Below are 17753 nucleotides of genomic sequence, written 5' to 3'. Positions count from 1 at the left end.
TACCGCAGTAAACAAATGTGAGTGTGCAGTTATCTCTTCAGATATTTATTTCATATATATATATATATATGCATTATATATACACATATATGTGTACATACATATACTGATTTCATATATACATATATGTACACATACAGTTATGGAATTGCTGGACCAAATGGAAATTATATTTTTAGGTTTTTGAAGAAACTCCATATTGTCTTATGGAACATCCATAATGTTTTCTATAATGACTGTATTATTTCACATTCATAACAATAGAACATAAGAATTCCTTCTTCACCTGTGTTTTCTTCTCTTTTTGATAGCCATTCTAACTTGGGTGAGATGGTGTCTCATTGTGGTTTTGGTTTGTATTTCCCTGATAATTAGTAGTGCTGAACATTTTTTTCATATACTTGTGGTCCATTTGGATGACTTCTGAGAAATGTCTATTCAGATCATTTGCCTGTTTTTAATTGGATCATTTGGGGTTTTCTTGCTGTTGAGCTGTTTGAGTTCCTTACATATTCTGAATACTAATCCCGCATTGAATAAATAATTTGTAAATGCTTTCATCCAATCTATAGATTGAGTTTCACTCTGTGGGCTGTTTCCTTTGCTGTGAAGAAGCTTCCTAGTTTGATGAATTCCATTTGTTTGATTCTGGTGTTGCTGTATGTGCTTTGGGTGGTCTTATCCAGAAAATTTTTGCTTTTATAAATGTTTACATTTTATTTTTGCAAATGATATTTCAGAAGTATCTAAGTTTTCTACTATTATTTTCATAGTTTCAGGTCTTACACTTATGCATTTAGTCCATTTTTCATTGATTTTTATATATTTAGTGAGAGATATAGGTCTGTTTTACTTTCTGCTTATTAATATCTAGTTTTTCCAGATGTGCTTAGTTTTAGAACTGAAATTTTACCACCAGAATGGAGATGTAAATTCCATAAGCAGAGCCAGTGTTCATGCTGACACAAAAGTGAGGTCAGGTTGTAGGAACCCCTAACAGATGGGATATTATAATTTGCATTCTTCATTCCATTGTATTATATTTGGTTCTTATACAGACTGCTATTTGTAAAGCAAACCAAGTGACATTACATTATCCTGTATTTTCTTGTATTTAGTCTATATCTTTAAGTTTGCATATCTAAACTCTTTATTCTATTATCTTATTTTGAAAATTAAAACCCTTTAAAATCAATAATTTCTTCAAATGTTGTAAATATATTTAACCTTCAGAAGTGAAAGATAAATATAGCTATGTATTGGTATAAGCACATTATACTCTTTGTATAGGAAACCAAATTATCTGTTAGGGAAAACACAATATGTTTATTTCCATCTGCCTAGATAAGTAAAATATATCTAAATCAAGAACTTAAGGAGAAATGAAAACCAAAGATATTATCCATACATATTAAAGAAAGGAATATCACTGCTCAGTGCTTTGAGTACTTCCTTTTAATGCACCTTTCAGCTTAACTTGAACTCAAGATAAGATTATTAGCACTTCTGTGGTTGTTTAGTAGAGGAGGTGGAGGCATGTATCACTGGGACATGAAATGGGAAATTGGCTAACTACTTGTTCGTTTGCCTGCGTGCTAGCAACCCATAAACACCATAGCTGTGCAGATGTGCTAGCTTGCTCACACCATCACAACAGTTGACATTAAAGCAGACCTGCATACTTTCCTATGTGTACCACAATGGCTCCATACATTCTATATTAGCCTGTATGCCAACATCTATACACAATGCCAGTCATTATACACTGTGACAGCCCCATGTGTCAGTCTGTGTGGAATATGACAACCAGTTGTACAGATGACAGTATAGTATCAGCTTGCATATACTTGGGAACTTCAAAAATTCATGAAAAAATTATCATACTGATTAAGATGTCAATTAAGATGTACGTGTTCGTATTGTAGTATAAGGGTTTAATTCCTAACTCTTACTCCTGATTTCAGCTTTCTGCTAATGTAAATCCTGGGAATGTGAGACCTGGAATACATTTCTGGCTGCAGACTGTGGCCCTGGCTCGGCCCCAGCCAGTGTAGGCATTTGGGAAGCAAATAAATGCATAGAAGATTGTGCATGTGTGTTTGTGTGTATGTGTGTGTGTGTGTGTGTGTACTTGTGTCTCTCTTACCTTGTTTCTGTGCCTCAAAAATAAATTAATAAATAAAAAATTTTTAAAGTTCATATAAAACTGGGGCCAGCACTGTGACATAGCAGGTAAGCCACTGCCTGCAATGCCAGCATCCCACATGGGTGCTGGTTAGAGTCCTGGCTGCTCCAGTTCTGATCCAGCTCTCTGCTATAGCCTGGGAGGGAAGTGGAAGATGGCCCAGGTCCTTGGGTCCCTGAATCCACATGGGAACACCAGGAGGAGGCTCCTGGCTCCTGGCTCCTGGCTTCGAATTGGCACAGCTCCAGCCATTGCAGCCAGTTGGGCAGTAGGCCAGAAAATGGAAGACCTCTCTCTCTCTCTCTCTCTGCCCCTTCCCTCTCTGTGTAACTCTTTCAAATAAATAAATAAATAAATTTTTTTAAAAAGTTCATATAAAACTTAATTAAAAGTAAGTTTATTTTGGTGCAAAAAGTTTTTGAAATCCAAACATAATTTTTTCATAATATGCATTTTCCGTGAACTTTTTGAAGAACTCTGATACTTGCAGATACATTTTACAATGCAGAAGAACTGTGTCAGTCTCACACGTCCTGAAAGACTCATGTTTCTGTAACAGCCCAGAGTACATCAGAATGTATAAATTATGATAGCCAGTGTAAGCGGTGGTGGTCCAGGATCTATCAGCAGTGTGCACTATGACAATCTTCTGTATGTGCCTTGCTTGACAGCTCAGAATACATCATGACAACCTTGAATGAATCACATGGAAGGAAGAAGCATTTTGTGTCACTCTATATTCATCACGGCAACCTAGTACATACTACATATCTTAGCAGACAAGAACGCCTCATGACAACCTAGCATGTATTGGCCTGCCTGTAATCTAACAGTCTATATACACTGTGGCAGCCCCAGCTCTATTAGCCGTCATTCTCATACACAGCCACTGCATGCTGTAACAGCATGAGCTGTTCTGCACATTCATTGACAAATTTAGACTATCATCAACTAGTTTGTGGAAGTCTGCATATACCAGGACAGTTTATAATGTGTTAAGCCTTTCATTCTAATAATGCATATTGATGTGGTGTCCTTGTGTCTGCACATGTTTATGTGTGAATTTCACCTACCTAGGCTGGTTATGGTTGCGTTTCTTTTAGTGTATTGGCTTATGTTTTACATTGTTTGCTTTTTGCTCCCATTTACTTAACATATTGTGGCTTACTTTCTGTAATATATCTCAGCATTTGCCTTCCTCATTCCAAAAGGCAGCAATGGCCTATTGGCCAACTATCTCTGAAATTATTGTTTTGAACTAAGAATCAGGGTAAATAAGACAATGCATAAGATCATTTAGGGGCACTAAGAAACTTTACAGTTTAACCTCCTCTCTTCTCCTTTGGTTATTGACAGCTACAATCAACACACACATTGCATTGCATCGCATCGCCTCACTCAAAAAAAATTCAAAGTTTCCCATAGCTAACAGAACAGCTTGGTATCATTGTCCTTCCTTTTCATGTTTTTCCCAACTTTTCTTTCCAACCAAGTTGTAGTGGCACTTTCCCCATTCCATGAACCAAGCCCTGAACTTTCCATGAACATACACCTATCTCTGGACTTGAGTCTGCTCTATAGCCTTACTGTACAACAAACATTTTCACTATCCTTCAAAGTTTGAGATCACTCACTGTTTCTGTTCATTGCCAGCTTCCTTCGCCTCAGATATCTAGACAGAGTTCATATTAAGTATTTGGGCCTAAATGCAAAGGATGTTAGAGGTATATTAGTCCAGCACAGTTTTCCTCTAATAAGTGGCACCCTATCTCAATTTTCAGTTTCAAATGTGAAGCTTTCTCTACTTGACTATACCTATTAACTAAGCAATATTCTGAAAGACATGCATGATTAACTATGATGATTTTCATTAATTTGTGATAAGAAGAAACTGGTCACAGCTACTTCAAATCATTGTAATCAATTTTTTACAACCTCACTATCCCTTGGAAATCACTATCATGCACCAGAACTGTGTGTAACCAATATTTTTTTCTTAGGGTTATGTGAAAAAAAAATTTGTCTATTGTAATCAAAGGCTCATATCTTAATGAAATTTAACATACTAGTACATTTGAATTTAAGCTCCGCCACTGAACAGCTTCTTGAATATGGGTCATATACTTAATATATCGAAGCCTAGGTTTTCTAATTCATAACTTAAAGAAGTTGATAATGCTTGCCTGACAGAATTATGAGACTTAAGGGCCAGTGTTGTAGCATAGCAGGTTAAGCCACTGCTTGAGACACCAGTATCACATATGAGTACCAATTCAACCTCAGCTGCTCCACTTCTGATCTAGTTCCCTGCTAATGCTCCTGGGAGAGCTGCAGAGGATGGCCCCAGCTTCCCACATGGAAGACCCTGGCTTCAGCCTGACGCAGCCCTGGCTGTTGAGGCCATTTGGGGAGTGAACCTGCTGTTAGAACATCTCTCTCTGTCTCTCCCTCTCTCTCACTCTCCATAATTCCAATAAATAAATATATAAATATTTTTAAAAATAACCCCCATAAATTATGAGAACAAATGAGAAAATTCATTCAATTAATATTTATTGAATACATGGCTGTAACTATACTATGTGCTGGGATATATTGATAAAAAATTTATTAAAATTCTCTATCCACAAGAATTTTGCAATTCTGATAAAAAGTAATCACTGCAGTGCAGTTTATGTGTTATCAGACTCAGAATTGGTTATGAGAGACTGCATGTTCTGAGGTGGGAAGAGGGAAACATCGCTGAGATAGCGGCATTTCAGCAACCTTGAAAAGTGCACTGGACTAAGTAAGCCAGGTGAACACCTGAGAGAATTACACTTGTGAATTTCAGTGATAGACTAGACTTCACTTACACATATACATTTTTTCCCAGTAATTCACTAATAATATAATTCTATCTCATTTGGGAACAAGAACTACTGCAAAAATCTACGAGTCAGAAGGAATTTTAATTTCATTTATTTGCTAAACCTTATCACATTGGAATTGTCTTTAGCAACAGGAAATATTATTGTTTTATTTTTGAAGCTCTCCTACTTGGTTTCCCTAATCCCATCTTATTTGATTCTTCTATATCACCCCTACTTTTCCCCCTGTCCACCTGAACTATTTTGAGGTTGTCAAGAATATGCCCTTTCTTGACCTGTTTGCATGATATTCCTAGATAATTGTGTCTATGCAATTAAATTTTCTATTATCACCTATATGCAGACAGATATCAACCATGTCTTTTGCTTCATAAATCTCCCGTGTTCTAGAGCTGTGCATCTCAACCAGTCACTCAGTACCTCTCTCATGGTATCTCAAAATTTAAGGGACCTTATGTTCAATAAGTTTTCCTCCTAGACACCAAGGAATTACTCAAATTCCTTTTTGTCTTCCTACTACATCCTCTTAAATGTATCTTCTGTCAGTTCCTCCTGTCATTGGCCCTGTCAGTTCCTTAGTTCAGTAATTATGTTTTACCTGAGTTATTACCAATAGTCTCCTATTTGGTCTCCTTATTTCCAATTCTATTTTCCTTTTCATTGGAACTATCTTTCTAGGATACAGATCTAATTAGATTGCATTCCTTCTTAAAATTCTGCAACTTTATCTACCTTAAAGACATACAGTAATATTTAATAGAAATATGAATACAGGAACAAAGATGTTAATAGAGTATAATATTAGTGTAAATAAATTTTCAGTAATAAGGGGATGGTTAAACTCATGATAATGTATCCATCCTGCAGCCACCAGTAGTAACTTTCCAGGAAATTATAGCAGACTGGTTCTAAGGGATGCATATTGGAAATATCCTAAATTTATATTCTCAATTTTTCAATAATCCACATAGAATTACTCTGACTTCCTATTCCAAGAAAATCATCTGATTCTCATTAAGTCACATGCAATTTCAACAGACCTCAGAAACTGCCCGTCTTTCCCCAATTAAACTGTAAGCAGTGTCATACAAGCAATTTTGCACCCACTTCTCTTGCTTTTGTCTTCCCTGATTTTTGTCTCTGTACCCATAGCCCATTGCTGATCTCACTAGACTTTCACAACTTTAGGGAAGTTCTTTCTGGCTCTCGTCGGGTTCATGTCCCCTTTGAGCTTTGTGCATGCCTTGGGTTTTAGTGCTCCCCACCATGTCCTCCATCCCTAGTGAAAGGGAACCACTTGAGATGCAGAGGACACTGAGACACAAGCTTTAATACAGTTAGTTAATAGTCAACTTTGTAACTCAAAGTGGACTAGATTCTGGTTAAGGTAAAAAAGAAACAGTTCTCTCTGACAAAGTAAAGAAAGAAGTTGGAGCCGAATAAATATCTGGAAGGAAACCTCTCTTTTTGTGGGTTGAGGAAAGATTTCATTTTTTATGACTATAGACTTTCATACACCATGATATTAAAAGGAAGAGAAATTGTCTTCTATTCACCACTGAATACCAGCAGCTAGCACAGCAATAGATATGTGTTCAATAGATATGTGTTGAATGAACTACCTCTGCCTCATGACCATTGCCTGTGTGTGGGTTTCTGCTGCTGCACAGAAACAGGTGTTAGCACTTCCCAGAAATGAACATTCGATGTAGCCATCTGATTCTCCCTGCTGCCAGGAGCCCAGACTGTCTCAGTCCACTGTAATCAGGCTGCTTCTCATCAAATTACCAGTGATCTCCTCAAGTCCATTCAAACTATTTTATCCAACCCTCTGCCACACTTTACCCTAGTACTTCTTCACGATGTCTTCTCATGCTTTAACTACATCCGTGAATTTTATTTTCTAAAAATATATAACCTAATCCACATCCCTCACTTAGATTGAGTCCTTTGTATCCAATTAGCCCCCTCAAATTCAATATGTCCAAAATTGAGGTTATAATTATATCCCAAACAACTTCTTTGCGCTGCCTGAGTGTTCCTCAAAAATTCATGGAAAATGTGTATTATGAAAGAAAAATACATAAGAATTGTTTTTAAAAAATTACACAAAAATAATCTTATTTTTTAATTCTATGAACTGCCCTCATGTTTATCACATTGGTTAGTTCACTGGATTAATCAAGTTCTCTTTGTTCTCCCTTTTCTTCCATTGGCTTCAAAGTTCTGTCATCTACTTTTTCTACTTGTTTACTTAATTCAAGTGAAAATTTTGAACATTTTTTGTTTCCTAGTGGTATTAAAAATAGTGTCTCTGCCTTCTCAATTCTCTAATTACAATAATAACTTTGATGATAATAGATTATATTTCTTAAACACGTACTATGTGTTAAGCATGTACTAATTCAGTTATTCTTCAGAACAACCTCATGAACCTGACACTATTATCAATCTTGTGCTGAGGAGAAAACCCTGGGCCAACAGGCTAATGTATCCTTAATCATAACACCAAGGAAGTGATAGAAGTGATACAAGTAGGAGTTAAACTTGAGAACTTGTGTTCCTAAATTTACTTACATTGTTTCATTTTTTTCTTGAATTGAATTTTTTTCTGTTTCAAGAACTCTTCTTAACAATTCCCACATATTTCAGAACTGTAAAACCAACTGCTATTTAAATTAAATCACACTAGTCTCATTGATTGCTACTGTGTCTACTATATTAAATTTCTGCCATCTTGAGATCTTTATGCTAATGCAATTTTCATTTGGCTAGATACTTTGATGGATTTCTTTCTTTTTTTTAGAAAAGAAATGTGGGTGTGATACTTTCTAAGTGTTTGCAAGTCTAAAAATATGAATTTCTTGCTGTTATAAATGAACAAAATTTGATTGGATATGGTAATGTAGAATTAAATCTCTTTTCCTAAAATATTCACAGATACTGCTCCACTGACACTGTATTTCCAGGATCATATTAAAGCCAATCTGGACCATCTTTTCTTAAGGTAATCGCTCTTTCCCAGTGGAAGTTTTTAGAATTTGATCTTTTGTTTCCAAAATGTCACTGGGATATGCATAAGTATATGTAGATATGTTTCAAATATGTTGCCTACTCTTTTATTATTTAGCTTATAGAAATTTTCTTCCATTCAAATTTTTATTGTCATTTTTTCCTCCATCAGCACTTTTCTCTTCTTTAAACCTTCCCATTATTTAGATATTAGAGAACCAGGATTTGTCCTCCAGGAGTTATAATGTTACTTTATGGTCTTGCTCTGTCCAGTTGGAGAATTATTTGCTTCAATAACTGAATACCTTAATTTACTTTTTGTAACATACATTCTTCTGTTCATTGCCTCTTTTGAATTTTTTATTTTTTTAAAGATTTTATTGATTTATCTGAGAGGTAGAGTTACTGATAGAGAGAAGGAGACAGAGAGAAAGGTCATCCATCCACTGGTTCACTCCCCAAATGGCTGCAAAGTCCAGAGCTGAGCAGATCTGAAGCCAGCAGCTTCTTCTGGGTCTCCCGTATGGTGCAAGGACTCAAGCATTGGACCATCTTCCACTGCTTTCCCAGTCCACAGGCAGAGAGCTGGATTGGAAGAGGAGCAACTGGGACACGAACTGGCACTGCAAGTGAAAGTTTAGCCTACTACACCATAGCACCTGCCCCAAATTTTTTATTTTTACAAATATGGTTTTTACATTGAGAAAATACTGTCTTATTATCAAATTGTTCTATATTATGATAGACTGCTATGTCTCATCAATGCAAAATTCAATTATCAGAGAACAGAATTTAGAATCCTTTGATAACTCTTCTTATTTCCTATGTTAATTCTTCAAAAAAAATATTGGCACAATTTCCCTGATTTCTCAGTTTAATACTCTATTTTAAAGTGCTAATTTGTTTTATCTATTTCATAGTCCCCCAAACACATACTTAAAAAGCTACATAGATTTTGAGGTTTTATGTATTATTTTATTTTTTTATTTATTTGATTGCATGCATTTCAAAAATACAACTTTAAGAACATAGTAATTCTTCTCACCATATCTGCCCTCCTTCTCACACTCCCACCCCTTGTCCTCTTCCCTCTCCTATTCCCAGTCTTATTTTTTACAAAGATGTATTTTCAATTATCTTTATACACAGAAGATTAACCTCTATTCTAGGGAAAGAATTCAACACTTTGTATGAGAAAGGAAAAGAAACAGAAAGAAAAAAGATAAAAAACAACAACAACAAAAAACTGTTCCTCAAGAGTCCAGACAAAGGCTGTTCAAAGTCATTGTATCTCTAAGTTAATTTCAGGTTTGAGAAACTTAATTATCTTTAAGGAAGGACCCAAGAATGATACATCTTTTGTGAGCACTTAGACATAACTGTAACTTATGAGATATAATATCTTCCACTTAATACACTAAAACTAAATAACTCTTTGAGAACAAGTTTTGCAATTAACTCTCATAACATTTTGAGAACAGAAGCCTGCATGGGAAATAAGCGCTCAGTGACTTCTGTTGTTAATTTAACAATTAACACTCTATGTTTGACATCAGTGATCACCTGAGGCTCTTGACATGAACTGCCTAGGCTATGGAAGCCTTTTGAATTCATAAACTCCATCAGTATTTCAACAAGGCCATAAGCAAAGTGGAAGTTCTCTCCTCCCTTTAGAGAAAAGTACATCCTTTTCTGGTGACTGCTTCTTTCTACTGGGGTCTCTACACAGGCCCTTCATATAGGACACTTTTTGCCCGAGTGTTGGGCTTTCCATGCCTGAAATGCTCTCATGGGCTTTTCAGCCAGATCAGAATGCCTTAAGGGCTGATTCTGAGGTCAGAGTTCTACTTAAGGCAATTGTCATTCTATGAGTCTGTGCTATGTAGATTTTGTTTGTTTCATTGGGATGAAATTCTATGTAATCCTGACATCTATAAATGACAATATGATCAGACATCTATAAACCTATAGAAACTGCAGTTGGATTTATTTTCTGAAAGATCATAGTAAGAGATAGGCAGATCCCAAGCAGTTTCTTTGATCTATGGGAAATTTTAGCTCAGAGCTTTTTTGTGTTTCCAAAAATGCAGGGTGCCCACAGGTTGGCCAGACTTAAGCAAGCCAAGAGAGCTGCCACCTAGCCAACTTCTATTTGTCTTCAGCAACTAACGGCAGAAAGTGGGTATATGTTTGTCCTTTAATCCATGCTCTGATTAACATCTTTTAATGAACCTTGTTTGATGAACCTTTCTGTATTCTAACGATACTAATTTGGATGCAATTTTCTTTCAATGTTTGTTGCATTAACTTCATAGCAATTTGAAATTAGGTTTCTGTTTTCTCAGAATTCTAAATATCTTTTACAGTTTTTTCTAGCTTCCATTGGAAGTAATGGAGGTATATCTCTTTGACTGTAAGAATTGATCACAGCCTCCATTCTCAATGATATGAACCACAAAATGCCCATGTCAAGCTTCCCATCTGGGCCACATTGCTATAGTTATTTTCCTTGGAAAATATGATCAGATAAGATATTCTCTAAAAACAACTCAGTTCTGAAAATGGTCTCTACATATGAGAAAGGATGTTCCAGATAGATCAGCAGGAACAAGACCTGGTGGTATGAGAAACATGATGGATTCTGGAAGTCACAAAATATTTAGTATGTCTGCAAGGGAGTGTGGCAAGAGCTTAAGCTTAAGAGTTGGGTGGTGGCCAGATCATGAGTTTTTCCAATGCCATGATGAAGTTTGAACATTATCCAGAAAGCAATCAGAAGTTGAAAGCTTTTAAGGAACGAGAAATAAAATTAGACATGTTTTAAGCAGATCATTCTAGTAGCAGTGTGGGAAATGAATTGGAGAAGGGGAAAATGAGTCGAGGAAACCCATTTGGAAGCTATTAAAGAGGTTTGGTGAGAATTTATGAAGCATCTACAAGAGAGTCAATAGCAACATGGAGAATAGTGGAGAGATTTCAAAGCTATTTAGCAAGTAAAAAAAAATACTTGGTGTTTGATTACATATGGGATTAGGAAGAGAAGTCAGAGCCTAGAATGGCTGGGTGATGGGTGTGTCTGGTAATGCCATTACCTGAAGCAGAGAATGTAGGTGAAGGATCAGGTTGAGGGAATAAAGACACTTGACTATTAATATCCAAATATGTCAAATATACACACCTATAAAACTTACATAGTAAAATTTTTCAGTAAGGACATAACAGCCAGATCTATAGATATGGACATTAGCAGCATACAATTAGTATGGAAATAATGAATAATAATATTAAATACAATTTGGGGTTATTAGTATGGCCTAGGTACTATATTGGTGTTTTAGTGGTAGACAAAAAGGAGGAGTTTAGAATCTCAGGGAAAACAGCCAGACAGATAAACTGAATATGAAGAAATCGTCAACATGAAGAGTTAAAACATGTAAGGAAGGGAGATAAGTAAGTTACAAAGTGTAAAATGAAGTCATACTCTAGTGATGTCAGGCAAGTTGAAGGTTAAAAGTGCCAGTTTAACTTTATCATTAAGATAGTCCCTAATATTCTAATTAAAGTGAAAGACAATGTGCATGGAAGAGTTCCCATCTGTTTCTTCACATTTGCATTTGACTTTGGTTAGTCACCCTTTGAACAAAGTTTAGAGGAGGTTTCTGATATTAGAAGGAATTCTCTTAGAAGAAAATGTAAGGTTGGTGATCTTTGGAAGTTAACAGAGCAAAATTCCTAGAAAGGCAAGAAAAAAGTAGAACAAGTCCTGCTGCCACAGAGCTGGTTGATGTAAACTTTGAAGACACCGCAGTATTGGGAAGAGTCCACCATGTCTGTATATAAGAAGGGATGGGCAATCCTGAGATACCTTAATAGGTTTGATGAATGCATTGGATGCTATGGTATATCATCTAGATCCTCCTTCCAGGAATATGTCACTCACTCTTACAGCTACCAGGAAAGTTGAATATCAGTTGCTAATGACTAAGTTCCTCTCTAAAAATGGTACTTGTTGAAAGTTCGCCTCCATTCCCATTCAGTGGGGATGCACTGAATGCCTAGTCATTCAATGACTAGTCAAGACATGGCTACCTAGACCTCACCTCCATGTTACAGTTCACGACATCTCCTAAGGGCCATCTCAGCTTCAGAGACACCATGAAACCTCAGTGCAGCTACATCCAGCTTTAAACCGGCCCCCTCAGCAGAATACAGTTTCTCTTATCTCTTTACATATCATTCCCAAGAACTATTTCAATAAACCTCCTGCATCAAAATCTTGGTTGCAGAGTATTTCTTGGGAATTCAACTTAAGAGAACAAGTATATAAGGGTATTTCAAATGTGCATGGAAAATGCATATTATGAAAAAATTATGCTGTATTTCAAAAAATATTTGTACCAAAATAAGCTTATCTTTTAAAATTTCTTTTTCTGCACTTTTTGAAGTACTCGCATATATATTATAATCAGCTTTGTGTCTCCCAGATTTGGTTCTAACTATGGGAACACAGTTTTTGATCTCTTCATTTGGAGGACTGATCAAAAGACTCCAAAATGAGAAATTAATATGACTTAATTATAAAACAGTAGTCCTAACTAACAGCATCGAGTTAGATGTGAGAGAACATGTACTATGGCTGTGTTCACCTGTGTCTACCCTTAATACTTTTTTCCTCAAATTCTGAACCTCACACTTATCCCACCACCTCCTTGAGAAACACTAACGTAAAGACTACTAGACTCCCTGCACATTGGGGTGGACCTATCTTGAGAGATCACTGTGTGTGAAAAGCCTAATGATGATGTAAGGTAGTTGCTAAAGGAAAGGGAGGAGGAAAAGGAAGAGCTGGTGTGTGTGTGTGTGTGTGTGTGAGAGAGAGAGAGAGAGAAAGAGAGAGAGAGAGAAAGAGAGAGATTTGCTGCTTTAGTATAATTATATTCCGGATGAAAAAGAGTAGTGGAAAGAGAAATTATAAATCAAAGAATAAGAAGAAATAATTAATTTTAAAAACCACTTGGCATGAAAAAGAACCTATAACAACCAAGCTCTATAAATTATTATCCAATTATCTCTTCTTCACTCTCATGGAGCTGGCCTCTTATTCAGCATCTTTTTCCTGTCCCAGACTCCTACTACCTAAGATCAAAATTTGGTGAAATTTGTTAGAGATTTTTGAATGTTTTTCTGACCCATTTCTAAATGCCTTGATCTTCCTGGCTCTCAATTGTTGAAGATTGTCACGAGAGCAAGCTTCAACCTGCTCTAGGGATCTTTTGTGACTCTGTAGCTCTTGCCTGATGGTCTGGGTAGTTTTTTCAGTGGCCATACTTCCCTTTGAATCAAGATCCGCTTTTCCCCAAAAAAGGTTAATAAGTTCCTTTGTATCTAACAGCTAAATATAAGCTATAGTTATGTTGAAACAAAGCTGCGAGTCCAGATAAGTGTTCTTACGAATGAAGAAAGTGCATGCTTAGGAATGAGCATGCAATAAAAATTAATTTTAATTAGAAATCACTCTTGGATGTTGACGCCCCCTTCTGGGTTCCAAAAGAATAAACTGGATGAGAGGAAAGGTCAGAATATGCAAGCAGAAGTAAAAAAAGGCAACCAGAGGTCTGACACACTGCAGTTTGAATCTTGCAGGGTTTTATTGTTTGTTTTCCTTTGGGTTTCTTTGTTTGTTTGTTTTGTTTTTTGGGTCTGCTTTGGGAGAGGAAAGCAAATTTCCCTGGTAAGAAATGATTGCTTTACAGCTTGGGAGCTATTAACAAGATATGGCCTGAGTTGCAATGTTTCCTGTAGGTCATAAAGATGACTATGTGCAGGGACTGATCATCAGAAACATGATTAAGGCTATTATTAACACATTACTCAATTACTTATTAATTACTTTAAAATGTGGCTAGAAATGAGGCAATTAAGGGTTCACAACCCTAATTGGTATCTGCAATCACAGAGGGTGAATTGATGAGCACCAGCTGCTCTGACATTTTGCCTGGTGATCTGCCACTGGAGAAGCAGGCTGTAGAGCAATACTCTATAATCTCTTTTCACAGCATGGCCACATTTAGGGAGGGCAGATGTTTCCCCTGGGAGAATTTTTAAAAAGTGCTCACGCTTCCATTTGACTAAAGAGGTATGAAGTCAGTGGATAGGAGGAGGAAAGCTGTGCATTGGTCTTTCCCAGAGAGACCCTGGCACAAAAGCTGCACCCAGGAATTGTGAGCTGTCTGTGGGTATGTCTGGCCAACAAATTAAACTTTGTGGGGGCAGGCATTGTGATGCAGTGGATTGGTTAAGCCTCCACTTGAGATGCCCCCATCCCATACTGTAGTAAGTATTCAAGTCCCAGCTATTCTGCTTGCAATGCAGATTCTGGCTAATGTGCCTGGAAAGGCAGCAAATAACGGCCTTGGGTCCCTGCCTTCCATGTAAGAGACCTGGATGGAGTTCGTGGCCCCTGGTTTCAGCCTGGCCCAGGGACAGCTGGTACAGCCAGTCATTTTTGGAGGGTGAACCAGCAGACGGAAGATCTCTTTCTCTCTCTCACCCTTCCTTAATTCCTTACTCTTACTCTGTCACTCTACTTTTCAAATAAATAAATAAATATTTTTAAAATGAAACTTTATGTAACCAAAAAAAAAAAAACAATAGAGAAGATGGAAAGAAATGTGTCAGAAAGGAAGGAAAGAAGGCATGGAAGGTAGAGGAAATGAAAGAAGGAATAGAGAAAAAGAGTGAGAAGGAAAGAAGAGGCGAGGGGGAGGTAGGAGAGAGGGAAGTGAGGGAAGCTGTGAGCTATGCTACCTGAAACTCTCAAGCATATAAGCAGGACATTTCTTTGTCTCCACCCCAAAGCTATTCCTTCTCTATTTTGGGGGAAAGTAGGAGCTGTCTCGCATACACTACCGGGCCAATTCATGCTGTGCAGTTCTCTATAATCATCTAGTTCCTCATACTTACTTTCATAGCATACGCTCCCACAGGCATCTTTGCTGCAGACCCCCTAAATGAAGCTTTGGAACTGCCATTCTCCATCTCGTTGATCCTGCTGTCTCCATGTCGATGTCCATAGGGAGATGATTCGGAGAATCCTGTCTTCCTTCCATCTTTTTCAGAAAAGTATTTTGGGGAGAGAGAGAAAGGGAGGGAGAGAGAGAGAAAAGTCCACATGTACTGGTTTATTTTGCAAGGCCAATAATGGCCAGGGCTGGGACAGGAGCCTCTGGCAGCTCAATCCAGGTCTCTCCATGGCAAGAACCCAATTACTTCAGCCATTACCACTGTCCTTCAGAAACTATACCAGGAGGAAGCTGGAGTCAGGAACCAGTGCCAGAACCAAATCCAGGTACTCTGATATGGGATATGGTCATCTTAACTGCCAAGCTAAAAGGCTGCTCCCCAAAGTCCCAGCTTAAATCTCTGGAGAACTACTCACGGGAGAAAGTTTTATGTCACTAAAGTATAGAGACAGCTAAATAGGATGTCTGGTGACTGTGTGGGACCAGTTTTGCTATCCAGCATCTCTTCTTCATCGTCCGACAGTGGCAGCACTCACTCCCATTCCATTTGATCTGGTAGGATATCATCAGAGTGCCTGCTGCACTCCCTGGGCTACACACGGGACCCAAACAAAGGAAGCAGAACCTGTTCTTGGGATTGATTTATAGACACTGAGAAAAATATACCTATCCTTCCACTGGGGCTACTAACTTCACACAGTATAAACCTGCAGCCACTGGCAACCATTTTCCCTAACTGCATAGAAAAGAGTAGCAGAAAGGAAAAAACTAGAAGGAAGAGGTGGTAGAAAAGTGGAGGAGGAAGAAAGATAGTAAATAAGATTATTTAAGCCTCTGGATCAAACCATGCCTGAAGGAAGCATTAACCCCCTGACGTTGCAAGTATATGAATCACTGCACCACATTTTTGGTTTAATATAGTTACCCTTGGAGTTATGTTATTTTCAAACTAACATAACTAAATCTTTTCTTTAAATATTTGTTTATTTATTTGAAAGGCAGTTACAGAGAGGCAGAAGCAGAGAGAGAGAGAGAGAGGTCGTCCATCCGCTTGTTCACTCCCCAAATGGCCGCAACGGCCAGAGCTCTGCCAATCTGAAGCCAGGAGCCAGGAGCCAGGAGCCAGGAGCTTCTTCCAAGTCTCCCACGCAGGTGCAGGGGCCCAAGCACCTAGGCTATCCTTTACTGCTTTCCAAGGCCATAGCAGGGAGCTGGATTGGGAGTGGAGCAGCCAGGACTTGAATCAGCACCCATGTGGAATGCCAACACTGCAGGCAGTGGCTTTACCAGCTATGCCACAGTGCTGGCCTACTAAAGCATCTTAACCAATACCAAATGATACAGGAGTGGAGGGGACTTGTAAGAACAGAACTAGCAGAGAGAGAGGGGTAGGGAGGCCCCCTCGCAGAGAAGCTGGTGTTCTTTGTTGAAGTGGTCGTGCAGTAGCTGGTTCAACTCCTGTCTGCTGGGTCTTTGAGTCTGATAAAGTGCTGGGGTTTCAGGGGCCTTATTGAAACAGTGTCAGGGTGCTGATGGACTTTTGCTATTTCTGGTGCCCATCATAAACATCCTGCAATTTAAAAAAAAAGGTAAGCTTTGGTTCAACATGATTCATCTGAAAATAGTAAAACAGCACAAATAAAATAGCATATGGTTTGTGAAGAGAGGCCTTTTGGCCCCAGAGACAATGATCTAACACATGGAGGAATGAGAGAGGGTCAAAATTATGAATATGCAAAAGCTTACTTATCAGCCTCTACAAAGGTCAAGAAGTGGCAAAAAAAAAAAAAAAATGGGAAAAACACAGCTAGTATCTGAGACATTTGAGTTATCTTGTGGGATTTACACCTGTGCAGGTAGGAAGACTGTTTGCTCTTTGTTTCTTTCTAAGAAATTTTAAAGATAAGGAAAAGCAAAGAATAATATGAGAAATACCTATTCTCTCACTACCCACAACAAATGGTGACTGGTTCTTTACAGACATATGTAAACCATACAAATAACGTTCAAACTTTTTACTCATTGGTGAGTATTTCATTCTGTAAATACAAGCATATCACGCTGTATTTATCTATTCCCTCTGTAACAGACACATTGTCAGCTTTATGGTATCACAAACACTAGATTAATTACTTTCATTACTCATGTTTCATGGTGCATATGTGTGAGAATTTTTTCTAGTTTTCACAGCTACACATAGTCTGCTGGATCATAAAGTTTGTGTAATTGTAATTTTTCTAGTTACTGCCAATTTCTAAAATGGTTATATCAATTTATAATCCTAGTAGGAATGTGTAAGAATTCTATTTCCCCCTAGTCTTTGCAAATAATCTATATTGTCAGCCTTTTTAAAATGTGCCTATTTTGTGAGAGAGAAAAAGGCATAGTGTTATTTTGCTTTGCATTTCACAGAATCCAAATGAAGTTGGCACTCTTCTGCAGCTTATTGCCTGGATTACTTGCATGAGTTCTCTAACTTGTGAATTTTTTAAAAAATGTTTTCACTTATTGACTTGTGTGGGTATTTATACATTCTCTATATAAACCCTTTGTTTAGATGGTTGTTGTAGCTTTTAGGCTTGGATCCAATCTGACTCTGTTGGGATTATGGTTTGTTAACAACCAGCAAGTTTCTGTTTCTTTGTGCTTCGGTTTTCTTATCTA

General features: G+C 37.5%; 1 protein-coding gene across 5 annotated transcripts in view; it reads left to right on the top strand.

Moving 5' to 3' along the window:
* The window catches only part of SYT9 (synaptotagmin 9), a 409891-nt gene that overhangs the window by 140481 nt on the left and 251657 nt on the right, over positions 1-17753 (top strand). For all 5 annotated transcript variants that reach the window (XM_070074132.1, XM_070074123.1, XM_070074118.1 and 2 more), the window contains one exon: positions 7996-8062. The gene's annotated coding sequence lies outside the window, so the exon portion shown is untranslated. The remainder of the gene's footprint in view (positions 1-7995; positions 8063-17753) is intronic.

The sequence above is a fragment of the Oryctolagus cuniculus genome, chromosome 1 (assembly GCF_964237555.1).
Source record: "Oryctolagus cuniculus chromosome 1, mOryCun1.1, whole genome shotgun sequence".
NCBI lineage: Eukaryota > Metazoa > Chordata > Mammalia > Lagomorpha > Leporidae > Oryctolagus > Oryctolagus cuniculus.
This window is presented reverse-complemented; position numbering and strand designations above follow the sequence as displayed.